At 43.6% G+C, this 23,890-nt stretch overlaps 1 protein-coding gene across 1 annotated transcript in view; it reads left to right on the forward strand.

Annotated features, from left to right (window-relative positions):
- Positions 1 to 1,072: 1,072 nt before the first annotated feature.
- Positions 1,073 to 23,890, forward strand: part of LOC124624816 — a 34,071-nt gene continuing 11,253 nt past the window's right edge. Inside the window, exon 1 of the mRNA XM_047149131.1 lies at positions 1,073 to 1,371. The gene's annotated coding sequence lies outside the window, so the exon portion shown is untranslated. The remainder of the gene's footprint in view (positions 1,372 to 23,890) is intronic.

Consider the following 23,890-nt stretch of genomic DNA (forward strand, 5'->3'; position numbering starts at 1 on the left):
CTCGCTCCAAATTTTATAGAGTGGCTGGACGTGTACGGGTATGGAGACAATCTCATGAATCCATGGACGCTACATGTCAGTAGTGGACTGTTCAAGCTGGTGGAGGCTCTGTAATTGTTTGGGGCGTATGCAGTTGGAGTGTTATGGGAGGCCTGATACGTCTAGATACGACTCTCACAGGTGACACGTACTTAAGTATCCTGTCTGATCACCTGCAATCATTCATGTCCATTGTGCATCGTGCACTCCGACGGACTTGGCACTTCCACCAGGACAATGCGACATCCCACACGCCTAGAATTGCTACAGGATGGCTCCAGAAACACACTTCTTAGTTTAGGCGCTTCCGCTGGCCGCTATACTCCCCACAAATGAACATTAGTGAGCATATTTGGGATGCCTTGCAACGTACTGTTTGTAATTAAAAAGAATCCGACTGCTAGTGAATGAGCTACACCCGTCTCGAAAAGAACGTGACGAGTACTGTACACTCTGTCCTCAGGTATCGTAATAACCAGACAACCCCAGACAACCCGGTCGTACTCTTTCAGATTTATGGGCAGGCCTGCGGGATTCATGGCGTCAGTTCCCCAGCACTATTTCAGACATTAGTCGAGTCCCTGCCACGTCGTTTTGCGGCACGTTTGGGTGCTCGCTGGGGCCCTACACTTTACTAGGCAGCTGTACCAATTCCTTTGGCTCTTCAATGTTTATCTAGATTACGATATTTTCCGTTCTCGGGATGCCACAACCTCACTCTTCCTTGTACTAAACTTAGCTTCTCACAGTCCACATTCCATGTGTGAGAGTGTCGTTCGATTTGAAAGAAGGAAACAATCTGAATTTCACCGATTGTCGTCCGAAGTCTGTACGTTTGGACGTTGAGATCAGCTACATTGTGTCCGCGCACGTATCTGCTTTCTGATTTGCAATGATCGGCCGTCTTCGGCCGATGTCGGTCGGCGTCGCAATCCACCGATATCGGTGCTACTGTGACTGCAGCCTAACAGAAGGTTAATGAACACTGACTCGCTCCACATCCTTACAGGTTCTCCATGGTGGAACCTATGGAGCCATGTGCAAATGAAGGAATTGGACTCCGCTGAGCATCAGCGTCAGATTGGGTTTCCGAAACGATTCCGCGCCGAGGCGGGCGCTCGTGCGTTATGCAGTGGCGCAGCGTAGCGCGGTTGGCCCCCCGCCAGCTGCGGTTTTGGAAACGTCTCAGAGCGATGGCTGCCCTAGGCAGTGCCGACGCACTAGCCGAGCTGACTAGCGCGCGGGGAGTCTAACGCTCTGCAGCCGCAAGGTCGCGGCGCTCTATCCACGTCAACAAACCACACACAGCAGCCGGGGCGCCACTTATCCGAGGTGAACCGCTGTAGTAACTGTTAACTGATCCTTGTAGGCTCCCATACTGAGTGTGAAACGATAACTGTCTGTGCTCTCCTGCATCTGCTTATTTCCTTTAACCCTCAGTCGGTATCGTGAATGTTTTATGAAATAATCTGTGTCGTGGAGTAGTTACAGTCCCCAGCCTTTTATTGAGGATTTTGTAGAGTGGCATTTGGACAGACATGTAACATAAGTACAGGCTATTCCCATTGTTCTTATTTATTGCATTGAAAACAGTTTTACAAAATTTGAACATAACAATGGACTGTTTAATATTTCGTTAGCGTACCAGTCGCAAATTGCAATTTATCTTTAACCCCTTCAGACCCTCTGGCTACAATTGAGTACATTAACTTTTACTGTGTCTTTGCTGCAACAGAAGTATTTTTTTTCCAATGGAATCCTGAAGTACACAGTTTTGAATGTTTAACCTTTTCATCATGCAAAAGTGCTACCAACTGTTGGACACCACTATGAAAATATCAGCAAGTCAATGTTCGGTGCGTAGAATACACGGATGTGGATGATTCGCTGTATTCCACAGTATAATTGAACATTTTTATTGTTATTATGCATGTTAATTATTGAATTATGACTTTAGTATACATTACAATAGCGAATATTTCGAAATTAGTTATTTTAGTACATAAAATGATGCCATGTTTACAAAGTTTGTTTTGAAAACGGGTTTTTGTATATATCTTGCATCTGAAATCATTAAGACATCACCTTAGAGCAGCACAGCAAAAATAAAAATTTTCTTTCCGCCAGACAACATTCAGGTTTGAAATGGTTAAATCATATCTTTGGTAATTAAGAGCAATGCAGCTATGTGTATTAGTGTCCAAAATATAAAACAAAGATTAATCGGGTAAGTTTCAATGTAAGGTAATTTCACAAACACTGAAGCTGATAAAAATTTTCATTCAGCCACACACTCAAAGCAGATTGAGCGCCTCTGCTGACTACTTACATGTATCGATTGCGTCCAAAGAAAGTGTTCCGTTTTGTTCCTTCACCAACTCGTTCACACTCATCACCACTATTTGATATATCTGGTTTACATTCAATATCGTGTTCGCTGCTGCTTACATGAGCACTTTCATTGGCTGTTTCAGCATCACTGTTTTCAACATCTTCTACCTCATGTAAGCATTGAGTGACAATAGCCTCAAAACCTGCACATGTAATACGCACTCTATCCTTGTTAGCCATACCAAGCAATCTTTCCATAAGTAATACAAAATACAAAGTGTTTAAAATTACAGAGTTCGTAACGTAAACAGTGTGGTGTAGTCGCGTCATATCCTCAGCAACTTATTCTACTTACCCAGTCAAATTAACAGCAGCTCGCAACAATAACTGTTCACCATAAACGCTCGTAACGAACCAACCGGAAGCTACAGCGAAGCAGAAATGCTCTGTATAGAAAATTCCGGCGTCGTGCGCATCGGGATGTCGGAGGGGTGGAGCATCATACGCCGCAACACCGACTGAGAGTTAAATTAATACTTCTAACCTTTTGCATATTTATTTTAATTTCTGTAATTATTCATTCATTCATCCTAAAACACAAACCCTTCAAACTTAAGGCACATAATCCACACGATAGCAACATTCGCTTTTCCACAACCTGCTCTTAAAAATGATGTCAAATATCATTCGCGATTTCGCCGACCGAAAATTCTTTCCGTCGCGTTCCAGGTCACGCAGTAAGACTCGCGATTATGTCAGTCTCTGAGACTTTAGATATCAAAACTCATTGTACGTCGCACAGCAAAGAGTGGAATACTTGCTGTTTTTTGTGATTTTAGCTTAGAGCGTGTGGTACACATACATCCGTTCTTTGAACCTTCTCCATTGCATGCCGGTCGTAGGGTGTGTTCCAAAAAAGAACAGCATAGAGACAGAAGTGATGACACTTTCTGCAGGACCTGACCATCATTTTGCAGGACAATGCTCAAGCACGTACAGTACAAGCTGTTACTAATTTGTTTGACTGATGGGACTGCTAAGTGCTGTACCACCTACTGCACTCCCCTTACTTAAGCCCTCATAACGATTTCTCAACTGAAGGAAACATTTCACGGCACCCGCTTCAGAGCTGCTACAAATTCGTCGGGCAACAGACCGCGCAGCTCGAACTGTCAACACAACTGGCAGTGCTAAGAGTATCCTACGACTTCCACATCGCTGCAACGGGTTATACACAACGTTGGTGACTACTTTGAAGGTCAGTAAAACTTTGAAACACGTATCTATTTTGTACAAGCTGTAAATAAATAGTTGCCAGTATAAAAGTTCCAACCCTCGTACTTTCAGTATGACGAAACCTTTTTCATACTACTTCTCTACCATTCCACTCTCGAATGGCGCATGAGAAAAAGGAACACCTAAATCTTTCCATTCGAGCTCTGATTTCTCTTATCTTATTTTTATGATGATTTCTCCATGCGGAGGTGGGTGTCAACAAAATATTTACGCATTTGGAAGAGAAAGTTGGTGACTGAAATTTCGTAAATAGATCTCGCCGCATAGAAAACCGCCTTTGTTTTAGTGACTGCCACCCCAACTCGCGTATCATATCAGTGACACTCTCACCCCTATTGCTCGATGACACGAAACGATCTGTCCTCCTTTGCGCTTTTCCGATGTCTTCCGTCAATCCTACCTGGTAAGAATCCCATATCACGCAGGAATAATTCATTGTGTAATTTTATTCCCCTGGCGGCAACAGTATAATTGTGGTGTCACCGCCAGACACCACACTTGCTAGGTGGTAGCTTTAAATCGGCCGCGGTCCAGTAGTATACGACGGACCCGCGTGTCGCCACTATCAGTGATAGCAGACCAAGCGCCGCCACACGGCAGGTCTAGAGAGACTTTCTAGCACTCGCCCAGTTGTACAGCCGACTGTTAGGAAAGGTTCACTGAGAATTACGCTCTCATTTGCCGAGACGATAGTTAGCATAGCCTTCAGCTAAGTCAATTGCCACGACCTAGCAAGGCGCCATTTATCCTTTGCTATGTATCTAATGAAGCACGTACAGTAACAAGACCAATGTTCACCAATTGTGGATTAAAGTTAAGTATTCCAGCAGCTACGTACTTTTCTTTATAGCATTCATTACGTATCCTGTTTCAGACCTCACGCCAGCCTGCGTGAGTTTAAGCGCGTGCCTTTCGGTTACCCGTCACTGTGGATTGGCTGCCTTGCCAGTCCACAACAATAATAGTCTACGTGTGTTGTTGCCTCGCTTCAGAATGGAATATGCACAGAGGCTCCCTATGCAGTAAATCAGGTCACTAAGCATTGAGCTTCACACTGCTGGATAAGCGCCCATCGTATGACATCAGTAGTAGTACATACTGGGCGTTGTCATACAGCTTTAATTATCGCCTCGATAAAAATCTACCTCCGACCATGAAATTGTATATTCAGTCGAACGTTTTTCTCAACGATGGACAACTTAGCGGTGATTTTATTGTAAAAGTCTACATTTTCACTGTTCAAGGAAAGTTCCACCTCGAAAATCACCTCATCGTCGTTCTGGAGATACGTACTAAGCAGTGGCTTCTTCATCCGAGGATAGAGGATGCTTTTAATAGTTTCACAAAGAAACTGTCTCAAAATCTGGCAGAAAATCCAAAGAGATTCTGGTCGTATCAAAAGTACACCAGCGAAAAGACACAACCAATACCTTAACTGCGCGATGACAGTGATGACATTACTGGCGACAGTGCCACTAAAGCTGGTTACTAAATACGTCTTTCCGAAATGCCTTCACAAAAGAAGACTACATAAATATTCCTGAATCAAGAACAACAGCCAACATGAGTAACTTAGAAGTAGATATCGTTGGTGTAGCAAAGTAGCTTAAATCACTTAATAAAGGCAAGGCCTCCGGCCCTGATTGTATACCAGTGAGGTTTTTCTCAGAGTATGCTGATACAATCGCTCCATATTTGGAAAACATATACAACCGCTCGCTCGTTGAAAGATCTGTATCTAAAGACTGGAAAGTTGCAAAAGTCACACCAATACCCAAGAAAGGAAATAGGAGTATATCAATGAGTTAAAGTCCCATATCGCTAACGTCGATTTGCAGTAGGATTTATGTTCGAACACAGTGTGAAACACACACTGTGTTCGAACATAATAATTTATCTCTAACAAAGCAATTTATTTACAAATACAACTACGTCTTTATTCTCGTGAAGTAATGAGTGCTATTGACGGGGGATGTCAAGCTGATCTGGCACTGTACCTCACAAGCGACTTCTAATGAAATTGCGTGCCTATGGATTATCGTCTCAGTTGTGTGACTGAATTCGTGATTTCTATCAGAAAGGTCACAGTTCGTAATAACTAACGGGAAGTCAGAGTAAAACAGAATATCTGGAATTCCCCAAGGAAGTGCTACATGCTCTCTGGTGTCCTTATCTACACAACCGATTTGGGAGACAATTTGAGTAGCACTCTTCGATTCTCTGCAGATGATGGTGTCATTTACCGTCAAGTAAAGTCATCAGATGATCGACACGAACTGCAAAGTGATCCGACAAAATATCTGTATGGTGCAAAAAGTGAAATTTGACTCTAAAACAATCATCCATATGAGTACCAAAAGGAATTCGCTGAATTTAGGTTACGCGATAAATCACATAAATCTAAAACCTGTAAATTCAACTAAATACTTAGAGATGCAATAGATGCATTCAGGAATAACTTAAATTAGATCGATCACATAAATAATGTTGTGGGTAAAGCAAACCGAAGACCACGATTTATTGGCAGGACATTGAGAAAATGGAACAGGTCTACTAAAGAGACTGCCTGCACTACGCTTGTCCGTTCTCTTCTGAAGCATTGCTGTGCGGTGTGCGACCCGCATCGGATCGATCGACGGTGGATACCAAAAAAGTTCAAAGAAAGGCAGCTCGTTTTTTACTATCGCGAAACAGAGGAGAGAGTGCCACGGATATGATAAGTGACTTGGGGTGGAAATCATTAAAACAAAGGCGTTTTTCGCTGCGACAGAACCTTCTCATGATATATCAGTCGCAAATTTTCTTCTCAGAATGTGATAAGTTGTTGGCGCCCACCTACATAGGGAGAAATGATTATGGTAAGAAAAATCAGAACTCGCATAGAAAGATTTAAGTGGACTTTTCCCCTCGCGCTGTTCGTGAGGAAACGATAGAGAAATAGCCTGAAGGTGGTTCGATGAACCTCTGCGCGGCACTTAATTGAGAATTGCAGAGTGGTCCTGCAGATGTAGATGTAGAACAAGTAAGTACTTTGATAACCCAAAGTAGTAGGTTGTGTTACTGTGTCCTGTGCCGAATAAGTGGAGTACCCCCATGGCGCAGAAACACCCCCTTTGACAGCTTCCCGCACCATTTTCTCTTGAAGCCGGACAAACTGTAAGAGATTTCAGTGGTTTGCTCCAGTGACGTTTTCTCCCTTACGAGCATAATCTGTTACTACCAAAACATGACAGTTTAAAAACAAAACAAAAAACTCAATATCTCATTGCTGATGATGGCTGAGCCTTCGCCTTTTTCTGAGCTAGCGAAACCGCATGTTTCCATGTTTCCGCTTCTTGCTTTGTTCCTTCGTATCGGATCACAGCGATGCGCCAAACTTTCGTCCGTGGTGATTAGGCGCATAAAGATGTCATCTGTAGTGGCCAAACACATCTGCAACATTTGCGCTACTACCTTGGCACGGCGAGCTTTTTCAATCATTGTGAGCAATCGGGGAACCCAGCGTGCGACGACTTCTATCGTGCTCGAAATATCGTGATAGATGTTCAAAACCTAACCATGACTGAGTTTTTCCGCTATCGTCTCGATTGAGTGGCGCCGGTCTTCGCGCACCAGGGCTTCCGTTTCTACTGCTATTCCCAGTCTTTTACAGAGAGACTGACTGGCACTTCATTCTTCGTCATTCAGGCTTGTACGATTGCACTGGAAGCGCATGCGCCACCCAACCAATGTGCCATGTAATAGCGCGCATTGTTGTACACTACCATTGTTCCCCTTGAAATGCGGGAAACGAATTACCGCACTCGACTCCTTTTTATCAATGGGCTGTGCATTTTGTTGCGAATAAGAAGAATTCGCGGGAGATAGGTCGGGCGATAGAGCCTCCGCGTATAGGTTCTCTAGGTCGTGCCAATGTAGGTTGCGCGACACCAACTACTTACGTAACTCAAGCAATTTTGTGGCGACAATTCCAAATGATTGTAAGTAGTGGCAAAGAAACAATTTTCTTCTATCAAATAGAGCCGCATTTCCCTCGATTTCTCGCCAAAACGGTCTAGTATTTTACCCTTTAATAGCCCATAAAAAATCGAGGATTTTTTGATTATTTCTTCGGCAACCACATCTGCCGGTCTTCCCACGCGATCCTCATCGGAAACGGTTACTCGTCTACGTTGAAATTCGTTGAAACAACATGTAACTGTATGAAGATCTTCATATAGTTGGGATAGCGTTCTCCTCTTTGATGTCGGTGTTTAGCTTGTTGAACGAATCTCGCCGTCTGTCAGTTTGGTGTGCCCTTGGAACACGTTACAGCCCTGCCAATACTGAGTGAAGAAAGATGTACAGATTTACAGGCGCTTCATATTCATATAGTTATCTTCATATAGTTAAGGCTATCCGGCCATTGACTTCCTCCTGTGCTGGATGCACACCCATTGCCCGAACTTTTACGGGACTCCTTAAGATTGTCTGCCGCGTGTAATGAGTGTAATGGGCAGGGGCACTACGAATATAGTGTATGGACATTAAGTTGGGAATGTGGTTCTCACGGAGAGAGTGCAAGGGATAAATCCCTGCAGTCGCACTATCCTCTGTGCTCTCGGTAGTTCAGATGGATGTCAGGGTTATCTGGGTTCTGTGATAAAAAACTGAGTTATTATATCAACGATGAACTTTAAGGGTGTCAAGGGATGTCCGCCCCGAATAAATGCAATGAACATTATCGAACAAAATAAGATTAAAAAAAGAAAAAGAAAGATGGATAGAGCGTCTGCCACGTAAGCAGGAGATCCCGGGTTCGAGTCCCGGTCGGGGCATACATTTTCAACTGTACCCATTGATGCATATCAACGCCTGTCGGCAGCGTAGGGTCCTGATTTGATTATCATTTCACATGTAACTGTTGTAACTGGTGGCGAAGGATCACTATAAACAGCGTTTCATTTTGTTTCTCTCATCACCTGTTTCCCAGATCAAAATAAAAAAGCGAATCACTGAAAGATACTAAACTTTTTTCCAAATCGGCGAAAACCACATAGCGCAACTTACTGAAATGACTACCAAATCCAGACAAATCTATTAATGAGTGTCGTATAACAGATGGAGGTACCAATTAGCGTTAGAAATGACATTTGTCTTCAAACACAAGTATCTACTGAAATGTCCTCGTAGCCATGGAAAACACAAGCAGTGGTACAAGTTCTTCTATCTTGATTCCACCGTCCTCCCCCAACAAGATCACCGGCGCCTGTAAATCTGTACACCTTTCTTCACTCAGTATTGGAAGGGTTGTAACGTGTTCCAAGGGCACACCAAACTGACAGACGACGAGATTCATTCAACAAGCTAAACGGCGACATCAAAGAGGAGTACGCTACCCCAATGTTCTTGGGTCGCAGTGGACAAGACATCGCATTTACCAAGCCATGCCCTGCATTTGTACGAAGAGAATGTACGAGAGCTGATCAACAAAGAATGATTATTACTCCATTTCATTGTTTACACTATCTTTTTCAAAGTTCTCCCTCCTAATTGAATGCGCTTTTCATAGCGTCTCTGCCAATCCTCGAACACGTGCAGGTCATTCTTTGTCAGATCCTTGAGAATCGCCTCACTTTTCTTGAGCACTGCTTCAGAGTTCTCAGATCGAAAGCCCCGAAGCGTTGCCTTTAGTGATGGAATAAAAAGTCACAGGGTGTAAGGTCGAGGCTATAAGGTGGATGCGCTACATAGGTAATGTTGAATTGAGCCAGAAACCGCATGACTATTTGCGACGAGAGGGCGCGCATTTTCAAGATGAAGTCGCCACCCGTTCCGAGATAGTTCTGATCGTCTCCTTGCAATATGCATCCTCAGTTTACCCAATACTGACGTGTAGCATGTTGCAGTAACAGTAGTATGAGGGGGAAATGCATGATGGTAAATCACTCCATGACGGTCAAGAAATGTGATCATCACTTCCCCTGCAGATGGAACAACTTTCGACTTGTTTGGTGTTGAGGGCCTGGCAATTTCCACACCGTGCTGGCTCGTTTTACATCAGGATCATGATAATGCAGCCATGACTCATCGTAGATAATAATCAATTCCAGAAACGCATCACCTCCATAAGCAAAGAGACGCAGTAACTCGTGGGTTTGCTTCATTCGCATGGCTTTTTGTTTTCGGGAGTCAACCGAGTCCAAACGCCGGTCATAAGGAGATGATCATGCATAATCGTAAAGACACTGCCACGTGAAATTCTCAATACTTCACTGAGGTTACGTAATGCTATCCGCCGATGCTCACGGACAATTTCAGCAACTATGTTGATGTTGACTGCGGTCACAACAGAAGCCGAAACACCAGAGCCCACCTTGCTTAACATAGGCAAGTCGGCCTTCTTTGAAGTCCCTGAACCAACCAAACAGTTGCACGGAGTAGTGCATCGTCATCGTACGCTTTCTGCAGGTTTTTTTAAGTCTCGGTAGCTGTATGGTTTAAATGAACCGCTCCTCTCGCGTCACCTCCATTGTTTGGTATGCAAAATGCAAAGTGTGTTTACAAACTACAGCATTACCACCAACCTACCGATACGAAAGTGCTACCACCCACAGACATCATGAATAAAAACCCGCTCTCTTCAAATATTTATGGCACATATAGGAAACTATTACAGAAACTACAGGAAAAATCAATTTCAGCCTTTCTTGATCAGCTCTCGTATCTAATGAGTGGGCCAAGTATACAGAACAACTCTTGAATCTGACGGTGTGCAATTCGCCATGCAGTCTCTACTTCGAGCAAGCGACGGGTTGGAGGTCTTCGTACATCCTGGAACCGACCTGTAGTAAGTGGCCGATCTTATTCAATTTCTGTCCTCCTGGAAATTTCACCACGGTAGAGAATGAAATGAATCTACGTACGACATTAAAAACCCCTGACCCATCTGGCGCTGTCTTAGCTCGGAATCTGATATGCAAACGAAAGTGTACTGGAATCCACACGAGTCAGTTATACTACCCTGCTTCTCAGCGACTCGAAAATGGTGTGCTAAACGCAGTCAGAAAATCTATACTGAGGACCTCACTCCAGATGTTACAGATTGACTGACCTCGTACTGGGGAGTAACACATGTCAAGTGTTTTCATGTGGCCACACGACAGTGCATGTTGTTGCCATGACAGAGTCTTGTCGTGCTTTCTTAGGACTCTTTGGTATACTGGTCCAGTGAAAACAATGCGGATGAGTCGAGAATCCCTCTAGTTAGCCACCCGGAAATAAATGTCATAGCATCAAGAGAGCTCACGACTCCAGAACTGTGATACATACCTACAAGACCCACACCTCCTATCCTTATCTATACAAATTAGCATAGATCCACGGGCCTCCCGAGTTTTGCTATTCACTCCAAATCCGTCAATGCTGTGAACTCCATATTCCTATCTGTTTAGCGACGCTGACCGTACATGTTCTCGTTGCCGTAATCACGCTGTTCGCAGTAATATACTGGCACAGCATTGCGCCATTTCATGTACTCGGTCGCTAACCACGGCGTTACTGAAACTGAGAATGCTTCGCACCGTTACGACCAGAGCGCTGTGTAGTTGCGACATGAGAGCTGCATGATGTCTGCGGCGGGGCGAATAATTTTTAACACGCACGACCCTGGCACATGTAAAAACTGGAAAGCCAGCAGGCAAGAGAGATTGAATCGGCGACCGTTGTAGAGCGGACTACTACATTGTGGGCCGGGCAAGTATTGTCGCTCTACCACTACCCACCGGAGCAGCCATCATTGTCCGTCATCCTACGTGTCCAGCTCCAGTGGACCGAGGGTTGAACTGGGGTCGTTCTACCCACCTACCACGGAGCGATGTTGTTCGTCTACTGAAAAATTTTCACTCACCTTTTGGTGATCTTCTGCAGCCCACGCCTGCCTATTTAGAAAACGAATAATGTTTCTCGACTGGAGAGGCCGCAGCGGAACCACCCGCACTAATTACGTCTAAAGGGCTCATCAATTTTTTTTTAGTTTGTTTCACTAGCTATTAAATGAGAGGGAGTCCTTTTCTAAAAATTCCGATATATTGTCACATCTTGGATGCAGTATCAAATCCGATCTAATTTGAAGTTGCAATTCCGACATTTACTTTTAATCACACCCACTTTCAGTAGGCAGTTTATGGTAGGCATCTTGTCACCGGAAAAATTACAAACGAATTATCTGTGAAATAAAATCTTCGCTCAATATTCCACAAAACGGTCACATTGAACAACCATTTCTCAGTTACGATCTGTACAGTACAACGTGCAAATTTTAATAATTCAAAAGATCGCAGTTCACACAAACTTTACGCCCTGTGACACTTTAAGGCACTCCACGATTTTTTACAATCGTAATCCCGCAAAATTAAATCGCCTTTTCAGAGCTCAGTGTAAACGCGTACTTTCATCATGATGGCTGAGCTCTGAATGTGCTTCCAGACTCCACACAGCGATTCACAAAATGCGCGCTAATGTGCTCACTTTTGACAGACGGAGATTCATCATTTTCAATCAGCTATCAGTTCTAAGCCTCCCTATCTCGCCTCTTATACTTCAGAACAATCAGAATATTAACAGCCTTCAAAGTAATTCATGCAATAAACAATTCCAGAAAACCCACAAGTATCAGAATAATCCCTTGAATTATTGGAGTATGTGTCTCGTTTCCCTAATAGTATAAACTGGCGAATCACTCATTACAGATTCCCCTGGTGTACGTGACTCCCGCTATCTATATTCAAATTCCCACTCCCAGGCTGTCATACCCATTTAATAGAAATGCAGGTATTCACATATCATTACACCACAGTTACCCCTTCATCCACTCTAATAATCACATGAAATTAGAAATAATTAACAGAAGAGGCCGAAAAGCAGAACAGGGCTGCAGTCAGCCCATCCTAGTAACGGGGAAATATAAATGTCACTCACTTCCGCTAGTATCCACATCGGCAATAATTTGTCGAGTAATACGTTCATGAGACAGAGCATTCATTATAGAAGTGTTAGTCAAGAGATCGGCAGCCAGCTCACTACTACTCTTATCACTAGAACACCTCTGGAAAACCAATATGTCCCATAAAATCGACCATCCACATCCTATCTTTTCTTCTCGTCAACTTGAACCGTTGCTCTAACCTTTGCACAAAACCGATACCAATCTGCTGCTCACTCTATCGCTTCACTACCAACTCACTAACTCTTCCATCTTCACACTACTGGCTACCAGGAGCTTCTCTTTCACTTGCAGTAAATAGCCATCAAATCGTATAGTTTGCCATATTCATGAACATACTTCAACTGTTTATTTTAACCTGCTATTAATAGTATTGTAACTTTTAAAAACATGTCTTCTGAAGAGCGCCATATTAGTAGACTCCGTCACAGGGACTGATATTTCGCTCACCTCTCTGTATACCACTGCAGTCTCTACAACCACCGAGTCGTAACGAACAAGGTCGACTGCGTACAAGCATCAGTGCCCCAGGACCCGCTTAGGATGAGACCTTAGCTCCGAAAGAGAGAAACGATAAAAAGTACACGGAAAAATTAGCAAAATCGATAACTGAGGTGAAGTCTTTCATATATTAAAATAATATAATCAAAACTGGTTTTGGAAATCACTCTGATATAATGATTTGCGATCCTTCAGTCAACTTTTCAACTTTATCTAGCAGAAAAGCTGTGTTCAGTGCGCCTTTGTACTCGTAATTGAAAGAAGATGTAACACGCGGAGTTTAAAGATCACAGACATGCTATCTGTAATTGAATTTGAAGTGCTTTAAGTCAATTGATATGCTCAGTGAAGATACTTTTTACACACAATACTGAAATTTTGGTTGCTAGCGACCATAAACGGTCCAAAGTCAGTTTTTCGACAGCTATCGCAACTGCTATTCCTGTCAGTCACAGTTCCGGGAATCTTCTAACGTTAGAGTGAGCGATTAATACTTGTTGTGCCAGATCAGGGGGTATACAATGGTATAAAAGTTCACGAGAAGTGATACTCATTGGTACAAATTACTTACAATTGAAGTGAAACACAGCATTAAACAGTTACGACTATAGTGTCAGACCTGTAGCGCCCAGCATCACTTGGTTGCCAAAGTTGTCAGCGAGAGTAATAAACACACAGTATTTGTTGATCGAATTCAAACGACCTCCACTGGTTGAGTACTAAGGAGATAAACTAAGAAAATGTAGGCTCACTGTACTGGAATTGAGGATACGAAGTGCGCTGCCGCAAAGACGAACCATTTAGCCATATGTAAGCAGAACATTTTCAAATCGCATTCCTTTCTGTTTACAATATGGCTACGATTTAAAAAAAAATTAGTTTTTCTGACAAAAATACAGCTTAATGTTTGAAATTTGCTTGTAGTATGGTTAGAAATTATTTTGAAATACATTATTTCTTATGATAGGGTCTATAGGCATGAAAAATATGTTTCAAGAGACAATCGACTTGTCAGTAATGTCTAGCCGAAGTGAATACAGAGGCCATTTGGCACGGAAACATCGTTAAGAAAATGTATAATTCGTAGTATTCTGATTTTCCTGTAGTTCCAAAATTTTCAAAAAAATTTCTCCTCCAAAATAAAGTGCCTCAGAAAAAACGCGATAATGAGTCTGGATGACTGTTTCGCAAAATCAGACTACCCCGAATATAACTACTGTGTCGAAGTTCTCCATATCCATTAAATACACGTCTGTGAGAGTTTATAGTATGCGTTTACATAAAATTACAATAGATTTAACACCTGTGTTTTGGGTGCCACGAACTGGCGGAACTCCGATGTTTGTAGGCGGCTTACCTCCTGACAGTTGTCGTTGCTCCGTGTTCTTACTGCAGTTCACGGTTTCCTTGAGATATTGCTCACTGCCGACGAGTATATTCATGTCGTTCACCATTCGCCTCGTCTCAGACTGATGCGAGGCAACGGCGGGGAGTGCTGCATAGAGCTATGTATTGTTGACAACTGCGTCCGTCGCGATGTCTTTGTTTACTCTAAGAGGATGTGCGGAAAATTTCACCACACAAGGAAGGAAACTATCCAGCGACAATAACAGCGGAGTAACTGGCAGAGGCAAGCATAAGATGCTTTGGAAAAAAAGAAGAAAAATTAAAATCGGGAGGAAAAGCGGAAAATCAGTCAATTTGATCAATCGATAGAAGTGTCGCGATCTTAAAACAATGAAAGATTCTTTTGGAAGTCATACTGGCGTAGAAATATGCTAATTATTTACCTCCTTTACCAAGGCTATGGCGGTGTGTCCACCGTGAGCAGCGTACATACAGATGTGAAAAGAAGAATCTAGTCACAGTTTAAATTTAGTCCTTAAAGACGCTGAAGAGGCTAAGAGGCTAATCAAAAAACAGCCATATGTTTCGAAACATCTATAAATTTTTGGTCACGGCATGTTGCAGTAGTAGGATTAAAATTTGTTCCGCAAGTACTACAAAGATAACGCTAAAAACACTAAATCCAACATGTTGAGTTGGGAGATAAGTAACCATGTATACACTTAGGGATTCGTTGCCGTTCTTAAGTCCCTGGCAAACATACGAGGGGCGTTAAATAAGTAATGCAACACATTTAGTTTTCAGGATTCCTACGCATCATATTACTTCCCATTCTTTCGACTACAAAACGCTACTTTTAAACACAATCTCCGTTCAGTGCGACGGCATTACGCCTGTATGCCCGCATGGTACCTATCTACTGATCGATGTCGAAGCCGGCGTCTTGCTGCATCAATAATCTTCCCGTTAGCCACGTACCGCTTCCTGGAGCGCTTCTTTCATTGGGCCAAACAGATGAAAGTCGGACGCTGTGAGATCCGGGATGTAGGGTGGATGAGGAAGAAGGTCCAATGAAGTTTCGTGAGCTCCTCTCGGATGCGTAGAGTAGTGTGGGGCCTTGCGTTGTCATGGAGAAGAGACGACCGTTTGCATTTTTGTGGGAAAACCCTGAAATCGTTTCTTCGATTTTCTGAGGGCAGGTCATCAAAGGGAATAACCCCTTCAGTCTCCCAGGAGACCGTCGTCATTACATTACCAGCTGAGGATGAGGCTTTGAAATTTCTCTTCGGGGGAGAGGTGGTGTGACGCCACTCCATTGATTGCCGTTTCGTTTCCAGTTCGAAGCAGTGTTTACCCATGTTTCACAGCTGTGACGATGTTCAACAAAAAGTTGTCACGCGCAAGCAATTCAGCACAGATTCTCCTTAGTTGTTCTTCATGGTCTCCTGTTACGCGGCGAGAAATACAACGGGCACTCTCCTTTGAGTACCCCAACTGGTGGACGAGTATGTCAGCACTACCGACAGAGACGTCCAGTTTAGCCGCGAGGTGTTTGATTGTGTTGTGATCCATCGATCCCCTTGAATGTGAGCATCCGCATTTTCCAGCATTGCAGAAGTCACAGCTGTGTGCAGCCAGCCGTTACGTGGGAGATCAGATAAGCTTGCGCGACCTTGTTACGATGATGACAGACGCCTCACTCGACGACTCACCGTGCTTTTGCTCACTGCCAGATCTCTGTAGACAATCTGCAAGCGCCTATGAATACCTGCGATGCTCTGGTATTCCGCCACAAGAAACTCAGTGACAACACTTTGCTCGGAACGCACCTCCGTTACGGACATCGTTTTGAAGGCTGCATATAGCGCCACTACCAACCGGAATTTCATGCAACTATAGGGGCTAAAGAGGGAATATTTTACGATATTCCACAATGAATTCCACATTTTAGCAACTGAAACTGGCCTAGAAAAAAAATGTGTTGCGTTATTTACTGAATACCCTTCGTATATACCTTGTGGCATGATAAGCTACTGTCCTTCTGCACTGTATCCGTTTGCTCACTGGTGCTATTCCCATATATCCTGTGGACAAACCATACACTAAACCAACATACAGTTGTTATAAGCTAATGTCTCTTCTCCTCATCCAGTCAAGGCTTGATGGTGTAGCCATCGAAAGGTCGTTTGGATCACCCAGGTAGGCTTTCCACTGCTTGACAATGGCAAGATAGTCTGGTTCGGTGCTCCACAGTCACAGCTTGGGCTGGTTTGCTTACCCTACTTATGCAGGTTATATACACTACTGGCCATAAAAATTGCTACACCAAGGAGAAATGGAGTTGATAAACTGGTATTCATTGGACAAACATATTATACTAGAACTGACATGAGATTACATTTTCACGCAATTTGGGTGCACTGATTCTGAGAAATCAGTACCCAGAACAAACACCTCTGGCCGTAATAACGGCCTTGATACGCCTGGGCATTGAGTCAAACAGAGCTTGGATGGCGTGTACAGGTACAGCTGCCCATGTAGCTTCAACACGATACCACAGTTCATCAAGAGTAGTCACTGGCGTATTGTGACGAGCCAGTTGGTCGGCCACTATTGACCAGACATTTTCAATTGGTGAGAGATTTGGAGAATTTGCTGGCCAGGGCAGCAGTCGAAAATTTTATGTATCTATAAAGGCCCCTACAGGACCTTCAACATGCGGTCGTGCATTATCCTGCTGAAATGTAGGGTTTCACAGGGATCGAATGAAGTGTAGAGCCACGGGTCGTAACACATCTGAAATGTAACGTCCACTGTTCAAAGTGCCATCAATGCGAGCAAGAGGTGACCGAGACGTGTAACCATCACGCCGGGTGATACGCCAGTATAGCGATGACGAATACACGCTTCCAATGTGCGTTCACCGCGATGTCGCCAAACACGGATGCGACCATCATGATGCTGTAAACAGAACCTGTATTCATCCGACAAAATGACTTTTTACCATTCGTGCACCCAGGTTCGTCGTTGAGTACACCATCGCAGGCGCTCCTGCCTGTGACGCAGCGTGAAGGGTAACCGCAGCCATGGTCTCAGAGCTGATAGTCCATGCTGCTGCAAACGTCGTCGAACTGTTCGTGCAGATGGTTGTTGTCTTGCAAACGTCCCCATCTGTTGACTCAGGGGTCGAGACGTGGCTGCATGATCCGTTACAGGCATGCGGATAAGATGCCCGTCATCTCGACTGCTAGTGATACGAGGCCGTTGGGATCCAGCACGGCGTTCCGTATTACCCTCTTGAACCCACCGGTTCCATATTCTGCTAACAGTCATTGGGTCTCGACCAACGCGAGCAGCAATGTCGCGATACGATAAACCGCAATCGCGAAAGACCTTTATCAAAGTCGGAAACGTGATGGTATGCTTTTCTCCTCCTTACACGAGGCATCACAACAACGTTTCACCAGGCAACGCCGGTCAACTGCTGTTTGTCTATGAGAAATCGATTGGAAACTTTCCTCATGTGAGCACGTTGTAGGTGTCGCTACCGGCGCCAATCTTGTGTGAATGCTCTGAAAAGCTGATCATTTGCGTATCACAGCATCTTCTTCCTGCCGGTTAAATTTCGCGTCTGTAGCACGTTATCTTCGTGGTGTAGCAATTTAAATGGAGTGTAAAACTCTAAACTCCTTCCGAACAGACCATGAAGGCTGTGTCATCCTCAGCTCATAGGCGTCACTGGATGCGGATATGGAGGGCCATGTGGCCAGCACACCGCTCTCCCGGCCGTATGTCAGTTTCTGAGGTGCAGGTTATATGGACACACTCTTTCACCTCTTCGGATGCAACTTACATTCTTCCACTATTGTGGTGGGGGTTCAAAGACGTTCGATCTAAACGAGCAACAGCGGTCTGGCAGCCAGACTGATTTGCCCATAGTACGTATGGCATCCGGGTCTGAGTAGAGCTGTCACATCATATTCATTACGTAAGTCAATAAACCGAACTGTATCATATTTGCATCCAATAGTGAATGCAGAATCGGCATAAAATAGTAACTATTTCATTAACTTGAAGCACTTTCCGATAGGATGTTTATTGATTGCAGCTTTCAAACGTATGGTAATGCTCCTGTGACTTTCCCAGCCGATCTAAATCGCCGTGCCAACTGTTGGCTCGGTTTAATGACTCTATTTAATAATGGTTATGTCATTTGTTTATCATGCTAGATTCCAAGTGTTTCTAATAAACGCCGTGCTTTACGGCGACAGAATTTTCTACCTTGCGCCAGATGGTAGAGACATCGACAGGTAATGCTTGTCCGCTCTCGAAGCTCTGCGTCGGCTGGCTTTTGAAGTGCTCCTCGGGTATAAATAACTCCAGGCTCTTCCGTTAAGCAGCAGTGGGAGCTGGGAAGGCGGGATTATTTAGTACCGGCCCTGTGGGTGCCAAGGCTATAACAGGGGCACCGTGTATTTTATGGAGGTTCACTGCTCGCTTGAACAGAGTATTTTTAGATGCGCCAGGTTCAAGGAGAGTCTAGTTCGAAAATGGCTAGCTCTTTTCGAACAATGGGTCCTGTCAGTGACACCGTGGTAACGAGCGGTTGTCCAGGGACATCTGTTGTTTAATGTTAAGCGAAATATTTGTCGGAATAATGAACTGAAGGGCGTCCACCTTCTTGCAAGAAGAATTTCCGTTTTGTTTAATCCCCGAACAACCTTCACCATAGTTGTGATAATCTCGGAGGGTTTTTGTTTCTGTTGTTTCTGAAATATACATACAAATGTTATGTAAGTTCGGAATACACTGACATCAAATTTTGTTGTTATTTAGATAACATAATATATAATTTATCTTTTTTTACATTACATATACCCCATGGTTGCCAACAGAAATCACCCAAAAGTCTAAATTAATACACCATGTCATCTGCAACACAGGGATTCTTGTTTTGAATATAACCATCAAAGTACATATTCCGGTAAAGTAATGGCATATGACTCTTTTTAAAACTTACCATTGCTGTATTTGACTTGTTCTGGGCTGTACTGGTTCTTATTTGCCTACTAAATATTTGTTTGTATTTTTTATATTTAAAACGATCTGTGGACACCAGTAAAAATTTTGTGAGGCTTTAGCTTGGAGAACAGTTTCCTGTGGTTTGTTATTTATAGATTTTTAACAGGTTTTCTACGTTATTTTTCACTCATTAGTGAATTCTGTATGTTATTTTGTTGCTGTGGCCTAGACTGACTTTTCATTGCACAATTTACGTTTCAGATATGCTCCTAGCAGACATCTGTTTCATTATTTTCGTTTTGATTAACAGCCGCAAAATTTGAATTTTTCCGATGTGCTTTCATTTTGTGTGTGTGTGTGTGTGTGTGTGTGTGTGTGTGAAATTGTGTGTACGTGCGTGAGCTTTATTGCGTATTATTTGATAGTTCGCTTAGTGTGTTGAGTGTTGCAGTGGTTTCGGGCCATTCACTTTTTCTTTTTGGATGCTGTAATAAATTTCCTTCTGTTGTCAATAAATGGTGCAGATGTATTTGCCTCTAGGTTGGTAGTTGTTTTCAGTGAGGTGTTTTCCTGCTGTTTGTGATCTCTTCAGCTTGTACGTTTTGTTTGTTCTTTGCCGTGTGATCACTGCTGGTGTGTTGTACTGTAATAGCGTTGTGTGTATAATGTGTTAGTGGTGTTTTTATTTTTGGGTCCATTTGCCTATTGTGTTCATTTTGTAACTGTGTTCTTTGACAGCGTGTGTGATTATGTTTAAATCTTCTGTGTAGCTCTCTTTATCCATTGGAATTCTATTCAGTCTATGTAAGACGTATCTGAATCTGACATGTTTGTGTGCTGTAGGATGGTTAGATTACTTGTGTGTTATTTTACTGCTTGTTGTAGGTTTTCTATACGCTATGAACCGGCGTTCATGGTTTTTGTTATCTATTGTGATGTTTAGGAAATGTGTTTTTTGTTTGTTTCGGTTTCAAGTGTGAAGTGGATGCTTGGTTGGACAGTAATGCTGTCTCTGTATGACTTTAGAATCTGGTGTTTGATGTACAAAGCAAATTACGTCATCAACAGCGGTCTCAGTATATTACTTTATGGCCGTTACGTAGTTCTAAGATTTTGTTTCCAGCATGGTTAAGGCCAATAAGCCACTTACGTAAGACCACGCGAGGAGTCCTTCCTGTTGGATGTAGACTTCATCATTAAACTTGAAATAATTTAGCCTGTGATTACTTTCAAAATGGTTGAGATTTCTTTTGTCTGTGTATCTGGTATAATGTTTGGTTTTCTTAACAATCTTTTAGTTATTTCGATTATTCCTTCAACTGGTACGTGGGTGTACTTTGATGTGAGTCAAACGAGAGTAGTACAGCTGTTTCGGCTGTATCCATGTCTTTGATTTTGTTGATTAGGTCACTTTGTTTTGTAAGGTTCTGTTGTTTGTATATGTGTAGTGATTCTGTAGAACAGGGTGCGTGTGTCTTTTTCTGCAAGCACGAGAAAAGGGCTCAAAACTCCCTTACAAATTTGTCAGAAGTATGCAGGAAATGTCTTGTTATGCACTGTAACTTTCACCAAAGGACACACTGAAAACTTTGAGAACGACTGGGTTCTGCTACATTGTTGTACTTCCAAGACAAAACGAAAACAGCATCAAATCTAAAGTGTCAACAGAGTGAGGTGACACAGAGGCAACATACTGGACTCACATTTGGGATGATGGTGGTTCAAATCCCCGTCCGGCCACACATATCTACGTTTTCCATATACTACTGAAAGCAAATGCCGGAATGGATTCTTCAAAACGGACATGGCTGATTTCTCATCAAATTATTCCGTAACTCGAGTATATGCTCCGTCTCCAACAACCTCGTCTGGCCCTGTTATAGCCTTGGCACCCACAGGGCCGGTACTACATAATCCCGTCTTCCCAGCCAGGCGTATTGGATTTTGAACCCTAATCTTTTTTCCTGCTACTCTTTTGTTACCAAGAATCGTTAAGAGATCCATCCATCCATGTATTTGAAATGTCTCTGCTATGGCTTTATGCGATTACAAAATGAGTTTGAATGCGTAACGTCCCATTTAGCGATTTAGGAAAGAGAATCGTTAAATGCCAGATTTTGCTCGGTGCAACGAATTCAGCCTTGAAATAACTTATCCTGATGATAGAAATCAGCAGCAGCTAACAGCGTTTAGCGGAGGACACTCTTTTTTGTTTGTTTGTTTGGAGAGTTATCAATGAGTTTACCTGCAGCACTTTCCAACATATTCCGTGGTCTATGGAGATTTGATGAGAGACTATATCTAGTACCTTAAATGATAAAATTAAGTAGCTGGTGAAGTCAACGATCTGTGTGCGCCGCCATCCCTGCGGGATGTGAGGCAAGAGGAAGTACTTTTACGCGTCTTCGTATACGGTACTGACCTACGTAACACCTACATCCAACATCCTAAACCCACTTTGAATTTTCTCTTTGTCTGCTCCTAGTATAACGGGCACCCAAATGAAAACCAAACGCCCTCCGTTCTAGGCGCTTCAGTCCGAAACCGCGCTGCTGCTGCGGTCGCAGGTTCGAATCCTGCCTCGGTCATGGATGTGTGTGATGTCCTTAGGTTAGTTAGGTTTAAGTAGTTTTAAGTCTAGGGGACAGATGACCTCAGATGTTAAGTCCCATAGTGCACAGAGCCATTTGAACCAAACGCCCTCCACAATGGGAACCATGAAATGGTTCTATTCAACACTAATCACCATACGCGTTAAGACATTTATCCCAGTGGGAGACGAGATGATCAATTCCTGTTTCGCAGATGGCGTGCGCTCGCTGACAGATCCACACCCGCACCCACTCTTCTTCTTCCTCGTCCGAGTGAAACCGGCGTTCACACACGTCTTCCTTCAGGTCGACAAAGACATGAAAATCACACGGTGAAAGATCCAGGCTGTATAGAGGATGTTGCAGTGTTTCTCAACCGAATCGCTGTAGTGTAGCCTTCATCTGACTGCTAGTGGTGGTGGGGGGGGGGGGGGGTTATCATGCAACATGATATTTCCCCCCGACAGCATTCCTGGGCGTTTTGACTTCATGATGCGTCGCCGTTTCTGCAAAGTGTCTTCATAGCGCTGCTCATTGATTACGGTATAGTTCAACACTTGGGGAACTCGACGAGCAGAGGACCTTTATAATCAAAGGAGGAAGTCATCATGACGTTAACGGAACTTGGGTGAACAGCTTTGGATTCTTTTGGTGGAGGAGATGTGGGATGTTTCCACTATTGGCCTTACAATTTGCCCTCGGGCTGTCGGAATGTTATCGGACGGAATCATCATGTCGCACGATAACAGCCTCTCCCACACTGCCAATCGGATGAGTGTTAAGCTTCAGCGGTTTGACTGGGAAACACTGCAACATTCTACGTACAGCGTACGTCTTTCACATCTTTGGCGACATGAAGAAAGACATGCGTAGACGTCGATTTCAGTCGGACGAGGAAGTTTAAGATCCGTCAGCGGCCGACCGCGTTCTGTGAAACAGGAATCGATCGTCTCGTTCCCAGTAAGATAAATGTGGAGATTTCTTTTGAACGGGACCATTCCTTGGTTCTTTTGTGGCAGGTGTTCGGTTTTCATCTGACTGCCCTTCATATATTCCCCTCCAGTGGTCTTGTCATCGGTAAGTACCGCGTTATCCTGAAGGTACTGGACACAGCCGTAAATAGAAGAGTTCCGAGCTGCCTAGTGCTCAGGTGCAACTGAAATAAGGCTAGCCTCCTTAGAGCAGCGTTTCCCAAACTGTGTTCCGCGGGACACTGTTGTCCCGTGGGAAGTGAATAAGCGCCCGGCGAAAATCTGTTGACAACATGGCGATTTTTCCAATTCTTTTGTTATTTATCTTAAATTTGATTATGATTTTAGTGTTATTAGATACGATTTACAATTGAAGCAACAACTGAATAAAACAAGTTGCCTCATTTAAAAAAAAAAATATTGACCTTCAAAATAAACAAGGTGTTCCATCGAAGTACGAGGATCTCAAAGCTGAAAATCACACGGTGCAAGGTTCAGGCTGCATGGCGGATGTTGCAGTGTTTCCCAACCGAACCGCTGTAGTGCAGCCTTCGTCTGACTGCTAGTCTGGGGGCTATTTTATGCTTCCACTATACGTCACTCAAGTAGATCCTAAGTGGGCATCCATCCAGCTACGTAAATATAAGCTAACAAACGGCTCTATTCAGAGTACGTGATGCACAAGTGAGTGGATCTGAGCGAGTGCGCGGACGAGGTAGCTGCCGCCAGCGGTCAAATCGGATGCCCCGTGTACAACGACCATAGCCATGGAGGAAGAAAATTCGGCGACGTCGACTAAGGCTACGGAC

This window comes from Schistocerca americana, chromosome 1 (assembly GCF_021461395.2).
Source record: "Schistocerca americana isolate TAMUIC-IGC-003095 chromosome 1, iqSchAmer2.1, whole genome shotgun sequence".
NCBI classification, from domain to species: Eukaryota; Metazoa; Arthropoda; class Insecta; order Orthoptera; family Acrididae; genus Schistocerca; species Schistocerca americana.